This window comes from Erpetoichthys calabaricus, chromosome 10 (assembly GCF_900747795.2).
Source record: "Erpetoichthys calabaricus chromosome 10, fErpCal1.3, whole genome shotgun sequence".
Classification (NCBI taxonomy): Eukaryota; Metazoa; Chordata; class Cladistia; order Polypteriformes; family Polypteridae; genus Erpetoichthys; species Erpetoichthys calabaricus.
In genome coordinates this window covers 149,119,794-149,131,882 of record NC_041403.2, presented here as the reverse complement: position 1 = coordinate 149,131,882, position 12,089 = coordinate 149,119,794, and the positions used below count along the sequence as shown (strand labels likewise).

The following is a 12,089-nucleotide window of genomic DNA, read 5'->3' as shown; positions in this document are numbered from 1 at the left end:
ACTACAGCATGAAGCTGAAAGAAAGCGACTCAATCGCTAAAGTAAGACCGCCGAAGAAAGACAAACTCGCTTAGCGAGGCGAGAACATCAGCAAAACGAAACCTCCAAGGAGAGAGAAAGTTGCATAGCCGCTGAGAGACAAGGGGGTTGAGCTCGTCCGCAAAATGAAATCGCCGACTCTGCATTTCAATTTTTTTTCTGACACTTTCAATAGTTTCTAGGAGCCCGGGCTTTTTACAGTACGGGCTTACATAGCTAATATAATAGATAGATAGATACTTTATTAATCCCAAGGGGAAATTCACATACTCCAGCAGCAGCATACTGATAAAAAAACAATAGTAAATTAAAGAATGATAAAAATGCAGGTATAACAGACAATAACTTTGTATAATGTTAATGTTTACCCCCCCCCCGGGTGGTATTGAAGAGTCGCATAGTTTGGGGGAGGAACGATCTCCTCAGTCTGTCAGTGGAGCAGGACAGTGACAGCAGTCTGTCGTTGAAGCTGCTCCTCTGTCTAGAGATGATACTGTTCAGTGGATGCAGTGGATTCTCCATGATTGACAGGAGTCTGCTCAGCGCCCGTCGCTCTGCCACGGATGTCAAACTGTCCAGCTCTGTGCCTACAATAGAGCCTGCCTTCCTCACCAGTTTGTCCAGGCGTGAGGCGTCTCTCTCTTCTTTATGCTGCCTCCCCGGCACACCACCGCGTAGAAGAGTGCGCTCGCCACAACCGTCTGATAGAACATCTGCAGCATCTTATTGCTTATTATTATTATTATTATTTATGACAGATATTGTATACTGTGCAAAAATCAAAGGCACTTGTGAAAACAATACTATAAAGTTGGAATCCTTTCAAAAATAATGCCATGAATAGATCTTAATAATCAATACACTTCCGAGAACAGCGTTCTTCAACCTTATGAAACCTTCCAATTATCCGCTAGATATCTTACCTGCACGCCTATTTAAAGATACTTTTAGAGCATTTAGTCCAATTGTGTTGGCTATTATTAACAACTGTCTAAAATCCGGTATAATGCCAGACAACTTTAAACATGCAATTATTCAGCCTTTGCTGAAGAAGCCCACACTTGATCCTACAGCTCTCTCAAACTATAGGCCTATTTCTAGGCTCCCATTTTTGTCCAAAATTATGGAGAAAGTGGTTTCTTTGCAGTTAATTTCATATCTGGAGGATAACGATGTATGTGATGTGTTTTAGTCAGGTTTTAATAAACTTCATAGTACTGAATCGGCTCTGCTGAAGGTAACAAATGATATTTTATTAACTTTAGACTCTGGCTCTTCTGCAATCTTGGTCTTGCTTTATCTCAGTGCGGCATTTGACACAGTGGACCATGGAGTTCTGTTAAAATGGCTTGAGGGTGAAGTAGGCATTCAAGGCTGTGCACTGAAATGGTTCGTGTCCTACCTGAAAGGCAGATCTATGTCTGTTAACATAGATGGGAATTTCTCTCAGCCAGCTCCTCTCACACAAGGCGTCCCTCAAGGTTCTATCCTGGGCTCCCTTCTATTTTCCCTTTATCTTCTCCCCTTGAGGGCCATCTTTTACAAACATGATGTTGCATATCATCGTTATGCTGATGATACACAGCTGTACCTCAAAGTATGTTCTGACATCACTTCATCTGTAAAGAAGCTGTTGAAATGCTTTGAGGATATTAAATATTGGATGGCATACACAAAATTTCTTGCAATTAAAGGAAAATAAAACAAAAGTCATCTACAGTTGAAATCGGCATGCAGTTAGGACCTTTGGCAGCAATGATTCATAATGATATCAGAAACCTAGGTATCATCTTTGAGTCATCACTAAGTTTTGAAAAACAAATCTCCATGGTAGTCAAGTCCAGCTTTTACCAACTGAGGCAAATTTCTAAACTAAAATCTTTCTATTACAGAAGGACTTGGAAACAGTCATTCATGCCTTTATTACATCTCGACTAGATAATTGTAATTCCTTATATGTGGATCTACCAAAATCTGCTCTGTTGCACCTTCAGCTAGTTCAAAACACGGCAGCTAGATTTTTGATTGGATCGAGAAATAGGGATGACATCTCCTCCATTTTAGCCGCTCTCTCCACTGGCTACCAGTGAGGTGTCGCATTGATTTTAAAATCTTGTTGTTTGTTTTTAAAGCCTTGCACGGTCTTGCTCCAAAATATATTTGTGACCTCCTTCACCCCTATGTGCCACCAAGAGCACTGAGGTCATCTGGACGACTGCTCCTTGTAGTGCCAAGATCTCGGCTGAAGTCTAGGGGAGACAGCACATCAGGTCTTCATCCTCGATTGAGGTTTTTAAAAGTCGTCTTAAGACCTACTTGTTTTCTTCTGTCTTTCACTGTGTATAATGGGATTGTGGTGAATGTTATAATTGGTTGTTTTATTAATCTGCTTTTGAATGATTGTTTGTATTGTGTTTATTTTAATGCTTTTTGTACAGCACTTTGGTGCAACCTCTGTTGTTTTAAATGTGCTTTTATAAATAAAACAATGTAATCTTATTACACCAACAGACCGGCGAAAATAAGAGAAATATCTCACGGACTGGCTGACGGCTAAGACAGGAATAAAAACCAATGTAGATAGTATTTTATTTAATAAATCTAATGTTATAAAATGACAATTTTTAGTTAGTGTGACATCTGCTGCTGCTTCTTTGTTAGAAAATGTGATATATGTGGCTGCAGCGTTGTTTCTGAGAGACAAAGCGCTGCATTAACATCCATTTGATTTCTCTGCTTGGTTTTTATTACTGACAAGGCTGAAAAAGTCTTTTCACACAAACAGGAAGTGGAAAAAAACGAACAACAAATTTGATAGCTTTATAACGCAGAGATGGATGTTCGTTTTCGAGTGATGTACAAAATTGAGACAATGATTGCATTTTATGTCAGAGTGACCTCAGAAGACAACTCGATCAGCAGTGCGCATGATTTTCTATCTTCCAAGAAGGGATTATTAATCCAGAGGTTACCTCTACGAGGATCCTCATTTTCAGGGAATTAATTATTAAAGTTTTCAGCTAACGCCCTTAGATGTTGACTTATTATGTTGAATATGACTTTCTGGTTGACATCAGCAGCAATCGAAAAATTCTCCCAGAAGTGGAACATTTCTATATCTTCCTCTTGTACGCGACTCTCCCAATGAGTCATTTTCGTTCTGAATGCATCCATTTTATTTCTCAGTGTAAAAATATTTCAAGACCCCTGAAGAGAGATGTTCAGTGGCTTATCAGTAAAATCTCTATGCTTCGAATGCAAATGACGAGCGAGTTTGGAAGGTTTCATAACGTCATTTGATAGAACATACTACACACAAAGGCCATGGCGATAGTTCACTACCAGGGGCTACAATGAAACCAAGCTTTAAATACTCCTTTATCGTCATGCCTAACAAAGTTTTCTTTTCTCTTTTTGGTTTGAATTGCACATTCCGAAGTATCAGCATATTTCTTTTTTCTTTGTTTCTTCTAAACTTGAACCACTAGTACTTGGTATACTTTCGGTACCATCACTACTTTTCTCCTGAATATTGTCCTTGCCTCTACTAAAGAAGGTTATGAGGTTTTGCTGTTTTTTGTCTCCATTTTTGTAGGGTTTCAAATTTTATGAAAGAAATAACTTGTTTTCCGAAATACCACAACACAGTATTAGAAAAGAATACGCACGATTGCGATAAAATAAGATTTTTTTGTGACGTGATATCGACAGGCGAGCTGACTCAATGTTAGTAGCCTTTGTGAATTGTGCCTACACTCATAGTTGCTTGCAGTGTCCTGCTCGCCCCGCAACAATGGAGTGCCTGAATCGTGTAGCCGTTAAATGATTTGGGCGAAATTTTTGAAGAACACGGTCCTACAATGTGCAATAAAACAGACAAAAATATCAAATTTTGATGATACCACCCCAACAATTCTCCTCAGTCCACTGTCATGCAGGTTCTGAAGGTCCTCGTGTGGTCGCTTGTTCCAATCGTGACTTTGACTGCCTTACTTGTAATCCCAGATTGGCTTGATGATGATGATGAGATCAGGGCCCTGTGGGTTGGGGGGTGCATACCATCTGTTGCATGATTTCCTGTTCCTCTTTTGATTAATTCAGCCATGTTCTCAGGGTTATTGTGAGGTGGGTGACTCGATTCACATCACTTGACTCAAGCTGGACTTCAGGCATCAGTTTTGCTCAAATCACCAACTCAGTTGGCAGAAATGAAGCCCCACATCTGCAGAGGACCACCACCATGTAGACATTCATACATGTAACATTCTGCAGCCCATACAAACTGCCTTATCGTGGAGTCAAAAATTTCACATTTTAATGCTTCTGTCCAAAGCCCCTCCTGCCATTTGTCTGCACAGGAATCCTTGCGCTTTCATGCATTGGCAAGTTGTTTGGCTTTATTTCATCCTCGAAGTATTTGCTTTTTGGTTACCATTTTTCCATGAAGACTACTTCTGAAAAGACTTCTCTGGACTCTAGATGGATACCCCAGGACCCCACTGCTTTCGGCAAGCGGTACAGAACATCTTCCGATTTCAAAAGCAAGTAAGAATGACGTGCGATAATTCTCATTTACTGCACTACGTTTTCATAGCCAGCCACTGCGTTTCTAGTACTCCACCTCACTCTTCAGTTTGCACAGCACATCTCGCATCTGGGCGAGACCGTCATGATTGCAGGATGACCACCTTGAATCTTGTCGCTATGCTCATTTTTGCAACGGTGTAAGAATTGCTGGTTAAATCGTCACATGTACCTCAACCTCACCCTCTTTAGTATGGCGGTCCCAACCCAGTTTTATTCCCTCTGAACAGTTGTTTTTGTTTTAGTGGATTGCTTTGGTTCAACCTACACATGATGTCATTGATAATAAAACACTGCGCCCTGTTCTTGCTGCCACATGCTGCAGCTTCCCCCTACCCTGGACAAAGCTGGTTAAGAAAATGACTTTATGTATACATGTACTCTGCTTTAGATGGGCAATTGTGAGGAAAATTTGCAGAAAGTATTACGATACTTGGAACTGAATGTTGTACCACAGACTCAGCATGACGTACAAGTAAGATCAGTGTGTCATCGATTATTTTGCTTGGCCAAAGACTGGTTCTCCTTCTCTACTCATCCTCCTTGACCTGACAGCTGCTTTTGACACAATAGACCACAACATCCTCCTTCACCACCTGCAATACACTATTAGACTCTCAGGAGATGTTTACAACTGGTTCACATCATACCTGACTGGCAGAACTGAGCATGTCACCCTGGGCAGCACAAAATCTCACATCCACAACGTCACCTGTGGTGTCCCACAGGGCTCTGTGCTAGGCCCCATCCTTTTCACCATCTACATGCTCCCCCTTGGAATTGTCATTAGCAGACATGGTTTATCTTTCCATTGCTATGGCGATGACACTCAGCTTTACCTCAGGACTACCCCCACCTCCTCTATTGCTCCTCTGCCAACATCTACACTGACTACCTGCCTGGAGGAGATAGAGGCATGGATGAGGCTCAACTTCCTTCAGCTGAACAGATCCAAAACAGAATCCATCTTAGTTGGCACATCACACCATCTCCGTTCTTCTACCATCACCAGTATCACTTTCTCTGGCCAAAACAGCCCCCTTTCCACATCTGTTACCAATATGGGTGTTAAAATGGACTCACAACTCACCTTTGACACCCACATCAAACACCTCTGTAAGTCATCTTTCTATCACCTCAAGAACATCGCCAAACTCCACCCAACACTCACCCTGGTAGATGCAGAGAAGCTCGTCCATGCCTTTGTCTCCTCCAGGCTGGATTACTGTAATGTGCTCCTCATCGGGATTCCTGGCAAGAGTATCCAGAGACTTCAGTATATTCAGAACAGCGCTGCCAGGATCCCGATGAGGGTGCGAAAGCATGATCACATCACCCCTATCCTGAAAACCCTTCACTGGCTCCCTGTCCTACTCAGAATAGAGTACAAGGTCTTCCTCCTCACCCATCAGTGCATTTATGGACTTCTCACCCCTCATACCTCCTCACGTACCCTCCGCTCTGTACACACTAACACCCTCCAAGTCCCCAGAACTAAGCTCAGCAGCATGGGTGATAGGGCTTTTTCATCTGTGGCGCCGAGGCTGTGGAATGCCCTCCCTGATTACCTGAGAGCCCCACAGTCGACTGATGCTTTTAAACGAAACCTAAAAACTCATCTTTTTAGAAAGACTTTTTTGTTAAAGTATTTTATAGATTTTTGTTTTTCTGTTTTATTATTTTTTATTTTGACTCTGTAGCACTTTGAGATTGCTAAAATATAAAGTGCAATACAAATAAAATGTATTATTATTATTTTTTAAGTTAATTTTGTTCTTCATACATTTCATCACTTGAAGATGGGTTTGGTTCTCTCATAGCATTTAGGTTACAGCGCCAAAAAAGCAGGATTTGAGAGTAAATGGACATGACGCCTTTTTCCCCCATTTTTTGATGATGCCTACCCGACTGGTATCAAACTGTTTGCATTAAGTGATTATACTGTGCAATTTTTAATGTAAAGTCCTCAAACCTGCTTAATTAAGTACAGGCAATATAGAAATGGGAGAAGTGTCTGAATGTGGATGGACTCCAAGTCAAGTCAAGTGGCTTTATTGTCATACCATCCGTACTCCGTACTGCAGTATATAGCGGCACAGCGTAACGTTCACCATGATCGCGGTACAAAAAGCACACAGTGAAAGATAGGTAAGGAACTATACTAAGATAGATAATAGGTAAGTGAATGGAACAACAGAAGAGCCCTCTGTAAATCACAAATGGAACATCTTTAAAAACATATACTTTGACAGAGCAGAAAAAGTCTTAGGCTATAAACAGAGGAGTCAAAGAATGGATATCCGCTAAGATAAGGCAGAAAATTGAGGAGAGAAAAACGATAAAAGCAAAGCTATTGAGTCTTAAGTCCCAACGACTCATTGAAAAAGCCAAGCTGTCCTATAAGACAAGGACAAAGAAGTGAAGAGGAGTGCAAGGAGAGATAAGAGGACCTTTACAGAAAGCCTGGCAAGGAAGCAGAGAAGGCCGCAGCCTTGGGGAATCTGGGGTCTGTATATAGGATCACCAAACGTCTCTGTGGAAATCACACAAACCAAAGTACCCACATTAGGGATAAGAACGGCAATATTTGCTCATCAGAGCGAGAGCAAGCAGCCAGATGGGTACAGCATTTCCAGGAAGTGCTCAATCACCCTGAGCCAGAACAACCTGCCAACATCATAACAACAGACTATATCCTGGATATCAACATCAATCCCCCTGACCCTTCTGAGGTTAAAACTGCCATTCTATCCCTAAAGAGTGGCAAGGCATGTGGCCTGGATGCAATCCATGCGGAAATGCTGAAGGCCGATATTTTAACATCAATTATAGTCCTTACCGATCTCTTCCAAAACATCTGGAACAGCGATACCATCCCTGAAGACTGGTCTAAGGGCCTCATTGTCAAAATCCCAAAGAAACGAGACACCAAAAACTGACAACTGGAGAGGAATCAACCTTCTGTCCATTCCAAGCAAAGTGTTCTGCAGAGTCCTCCTTAACAGAATGGAGCCAGCTATTGCCTCCAAGCTTAGACAAGAACAAGCAGGCTTTAGGAAAAGAAGAGGATGTATAGACCAGATCTTTGCACTGCGAAACATCCTAGAGCAGTGCTTAGAATGGAACACACCCCTGTACATCAACTTAGTTGATTTCAAGAAAGCATTTGATAGTGTCCATCGTAACACACTTTGGAAGATACTCCAGTACTATGGAATCTCAAATAAGATAATTACAATCATAAAAATCTTCTATGAGAAATTTGAGTGTGGTGTCCTTATGGGCAACACACTCACTGAATGGTTCCCTGTACAGTCCAGAGTGAGACAAGGGTGCATCATCTCTTCCATCCTCTTCCTACTTGCAATAGACTGGATCACAACCAATACAATAGCAGACAAACCCAGAGGCATCCAATGGACCCTGTCCTCTCAATTGGAAGACCTGGACTTTGCAGATGACGTTGCTCTCCTTTCAACAAACCACTCCAACATGCAATCGAAAACTGACAGGTTTCATAAATAAGTCCGGCCTGTCTGGCATAACATCAACAACAACAACAACATTTATTCATATAGCATATTTTCATACAAAAAGTAACTCAAAGTGCTTTACATAATGAAGAAAAGAAAAATAAAGGACAAAATAAGAAATTAAAATAAGGCAACATTAGTTAACATAGAAAAGGAGTAAGGTCCGATGGCCAGGGTGGACAGAAAAAACAAAAAAAAAACTCCAGAAAGCTGGAGAAAAAAATAAAATCTGCAGGGGTTCCAGGCCACGAGACCACCCTGTCCCCTCTGGGCATTCTACCTAACATAAATGAAATAGTCCTCTTTGCAGTTAGGGTTCTCACGGAGTCAACCCCTCCAAACACCTCCAAAACCCAAGTGATGTGCATAAACTCCATCCCCACAGCACCCATCCAGGTAAATGGAGCACCACTCGAGTTTTTGGAGGACTTTACCTACCTTGGCAGCCTTATCAGCAAGGACAGCGCTGTCCATAAAGACATTAGAGCAAGGCTAGGAAAGGCTCAGGGTGCCTTTTCCCAATTCCGTTCCATCTGGAGGTCTAAACAATACTGCCTAAAAACAAAGATGCTCCTGTACAACAGCAACGTAAAGTCTGTCCTCCTGTATGGTTCAGAGTGTTGGCGTGTGGTCAGTACAGACATGAGGAGACTTGAGGTCTTCCACAACAGATGCCTCAGACGAATCTGCAAGATCTTTTGGCACAATAAAATATCAAACCAACAATTATACAAGAAAACAAACAAGATGGCTTGGACATGTGTTAAGGATGGAGCAAAACCGCATCCCAAGAGTTGCCTTAAGATGGACACGACCTGGAAAAAGAAAAACTGGAAGACCCAAAAACACCTGGTGTAGAACAGTGGTACAAGAGCTTCAAAAGATGAACCTGTCATGGGGAAAAGCACAACATGCTGCAAAGGACCGCAGGCGATGGAGGGAGCTCATTGAAGCCTTATGTCCTACAAGGGACGAAGAGGATTGAAGTGAAGAAGTGAATGGAAAGTAATAATTTCAAATAAGGTAGTAATAAATTAATAATAATAGTCATTGTCTAAGTCGGTTAAGTCTTGCACAGGGTTGCGGGGTCGCCGAAGCCTATCCCAGCAGTAAAACTAATAATAAAACACAGGAGTAGATAGATAGGTAGATAGATAGATGCTTTATTAATCCCCAAGGGGAAATTCACATACTCCAGCAGCAGCATACTGATAAAAACAATATTAATTAAAGAGTGATAAAAACACAGTGCGAGTTAAAAAGTGCAAGGTGGAGAGTGCGATACAGGTATAACAGTGAATAACATTGTATAATGTTACCATTTTACACACACCCCCCAGGTGTAACTGAAGATTAGTGACAAGCGTAACAAATGTACTGCATATAAATTCGCTGCCAAGGGCAAATCTGTTGGCAGGGGTGCAGCGCAGTTGCCCTCCAGAGGCATTTTTAATTTTAGGTCCAATATTCAGAAGAACTTCGTCTTCGGTGTCGCCAGGTTAAAGAATTCCGTGGTAGCAAACAATCAAGAGGGCACTGGAGATGATTTCAGCCACTGCCGATTGTGCTGCCACTGCATTGTCTGCACATTGGAGTGCCACGGTGCCCACACATCCGCGCCAACCTCAGCTTGCCGTCTGTTGCGCCTTTCTTTAGCGCTCCGTTGAAATGAGTCACGCCTCAAGTGCGGTGGGCGAGTCGCTCAGTCCTTTGAGTTCAGCACCGTGGAGGCTCCATGAAAAGCTGACAGGCTGGCTGCTTCAGGGACAGGGATGCCCGAGGTGTTTATGGCAATAATTAGGAAGTGAAGATAAACATTGTCATTTTCACATCCCGAAGAAAGCAAATGAGCAGCTATGCTGTGGGACCCCGTCGCTCCCTCCTTCTCCGTGCTATCCAGCAAATCGAATTACATCACGCCCACGTCCTGCGGGACTGGCTCCGCGACCACATGATCTAAATGTGGAATCTGTTCGTCAGGGAGAGGGTCTGGAAACAATAACTGGACTGGGAAGCGGAGAGGGAAGTTTGCATTTCAAGGCCTGGCATTAAATATGTCGGAATTCAAATAAGAACGATTTATTTTTCCTGTCAAGGCTGGTAAGTGAAGCGCTAAATAAATCCTTTCTGTTGTACCTGCTACTGTGTGTTAGGAAAAAGACAGCGTCTTAACGTCGGTCAGTTTTAAAGGAGGTTATTTGAAGGAATCGCTTGCAAAGAGTCGAGATCCGCGCTGCGTCTTAACGTTAACGTATCCCGTTTATTTTTATTTTTTAAAAAAAAGCTGCTGCTTTGTTTCGGCGCTGGCTACCTGTCATTACTTCAGATATTTGGGGGAAATGTAAGCAGACGTGAGGAAATGCGTTCAAGCGTGTCAACGTAAAATTTAACCGTTTATCATCTTAAAAGGAATTTACTTTATTTTACAGTACTTTACCAATGCCAAAGAGAAGTTCAGGGTTTTAGGTGCCCGGAGCGTTCAGGTTCACTGTGCAGTGTTATAACGAGGTGGGAGGGGGCGGGGCTGACCGATGCAAAGCTCTCTGGGGGCGTGACTGATCGATGGATGCAAAGTTTTGATGGTGAAGGGGCGGGATCGACCGAGGCAAATGCTGTGTGGTTGGGGTGTGACCAAGAGATGAAAACGAAGAGGAGGGGTTTGACTGATGTAAATAAATTTATGAAGGTAATTTGATGTAGACCTCCAGAGCTCTCCCCGTTGAGGAGGTTGTCAATTTACATTATTTAGTAATGACGTTACCCGACACACCGTTACAGTATGGCTAAGATTAGGGTTGTGGGAGGGTTGTCTGACAGTGATAAGAATGTGCAGTCCAATTGGCTATTCAGCAGAGATCAGCAGGTCTGCAGCTAGACCCATCTCTTTTAGGGAGACACTGATGCTCTGCAACCCCATAACACCATGTTCAAAGTCCAGAAGCCGCACCGTTGGGGTCTCTTACCTTCCTGTCACTTCACAGTGACGTGCTGTATGTTTTAGATTACCTGTTGTAGGCGTGAGTGGGCAATGCCACCCATCCAGGACTGTCAGGAAAGGCTCCATCCTACCTACAATACCAGAGCTGCAGCAGGCCTGTTCAAAGAAGAATGGAATTATTTTGTTGTTTGTTAATTGTTTATTTACTAGTTTAAATATATGCATGCATTTCACATGAGGGATTTTAAGGACCTAATGTACTGCACATAAATTGTATATTATTAAATATATCTGACTAATTTTCATTTTGTGTTTTAAAATAATTGTCTTAGAGGCCTGAGTTCAACTTGTGGCTTGCCCATGATACGTGTAGAATTTATACATTCTCCCTTACTGTTTGTGTGTGTTTTTCCCTGTGAACATTCGGAATTTCTTCCCACATCCTAAAATATTTATGTTAGGTAAACAGGCAGTTATGTCCTGCTAGGAATGAGTGTGGGAGTGTAAATTAGGGAGTATGGGAACCCAACTTACAGTATGTAAATTCCATAGATGCGTATACACATTTAACTCGTATTGTTTGTTTTCAATTTTATGTATTTTTGTTTTTTGTATCACTATTTTATATTTTAGAAGTCTCAGAATGGCACATGGATTAGTGCTGCTGCTGTCTAACAGTTACAGAGTCGTGGGTTCAAATCTTGGCCCGGCCATTAGCTGTGTGGAGTTTGCACTTTTGTGCGTTGTGTTTTTATTGAACCCCAAACCCCATTGCAGTTTTCTCCCCACAACCCAAAAATGAGTAAAATAAACAAATGGCGGCGATGCCCTGATAAAAAATAGTGTAGGGGTTTGTGTTAGGAACTTTAATAGCATCATTTACAGTCCTGTGAAAAAGCAAATGGAAACTGTTGTCAACATATCTGAACACGCAAACAACAGATCTTCATGTAAGCAATATCTGCAGATAAAGGTGATATACTCGAATAAGAACA

General features: G+C 42.0%; 1 protein-coding gene across 2 annotated transcripts in view; it reads left to right on the top strand.

The window, feature by feature from the left end:
- The window catches only part of pkig (protein kinase (cAMP-dependent, catalytic) inhibitor gamma), a 116,785-nt gene that overhangs the window by 14,117 nt on the left and 90,579 nt on the right, over window positions 1-12,089 (top strand). Inside the window, exon 1 of one of the 2 annotated variants that reach the window (XM_028812082.2) lies at window positions 9,533-10,256. The exons of the other annotated variant lie outside the window; for it this stretch is intronic. The gene's annotated coding sequence lies outside the window, so the exon portion shown is untranslated. Of the gene's footprint in view, window positions 1-9,532; window positions 10,257-12,089 lie in introns of those variants that run through there. 2 annotated transcript variants of the gene reach the window in all.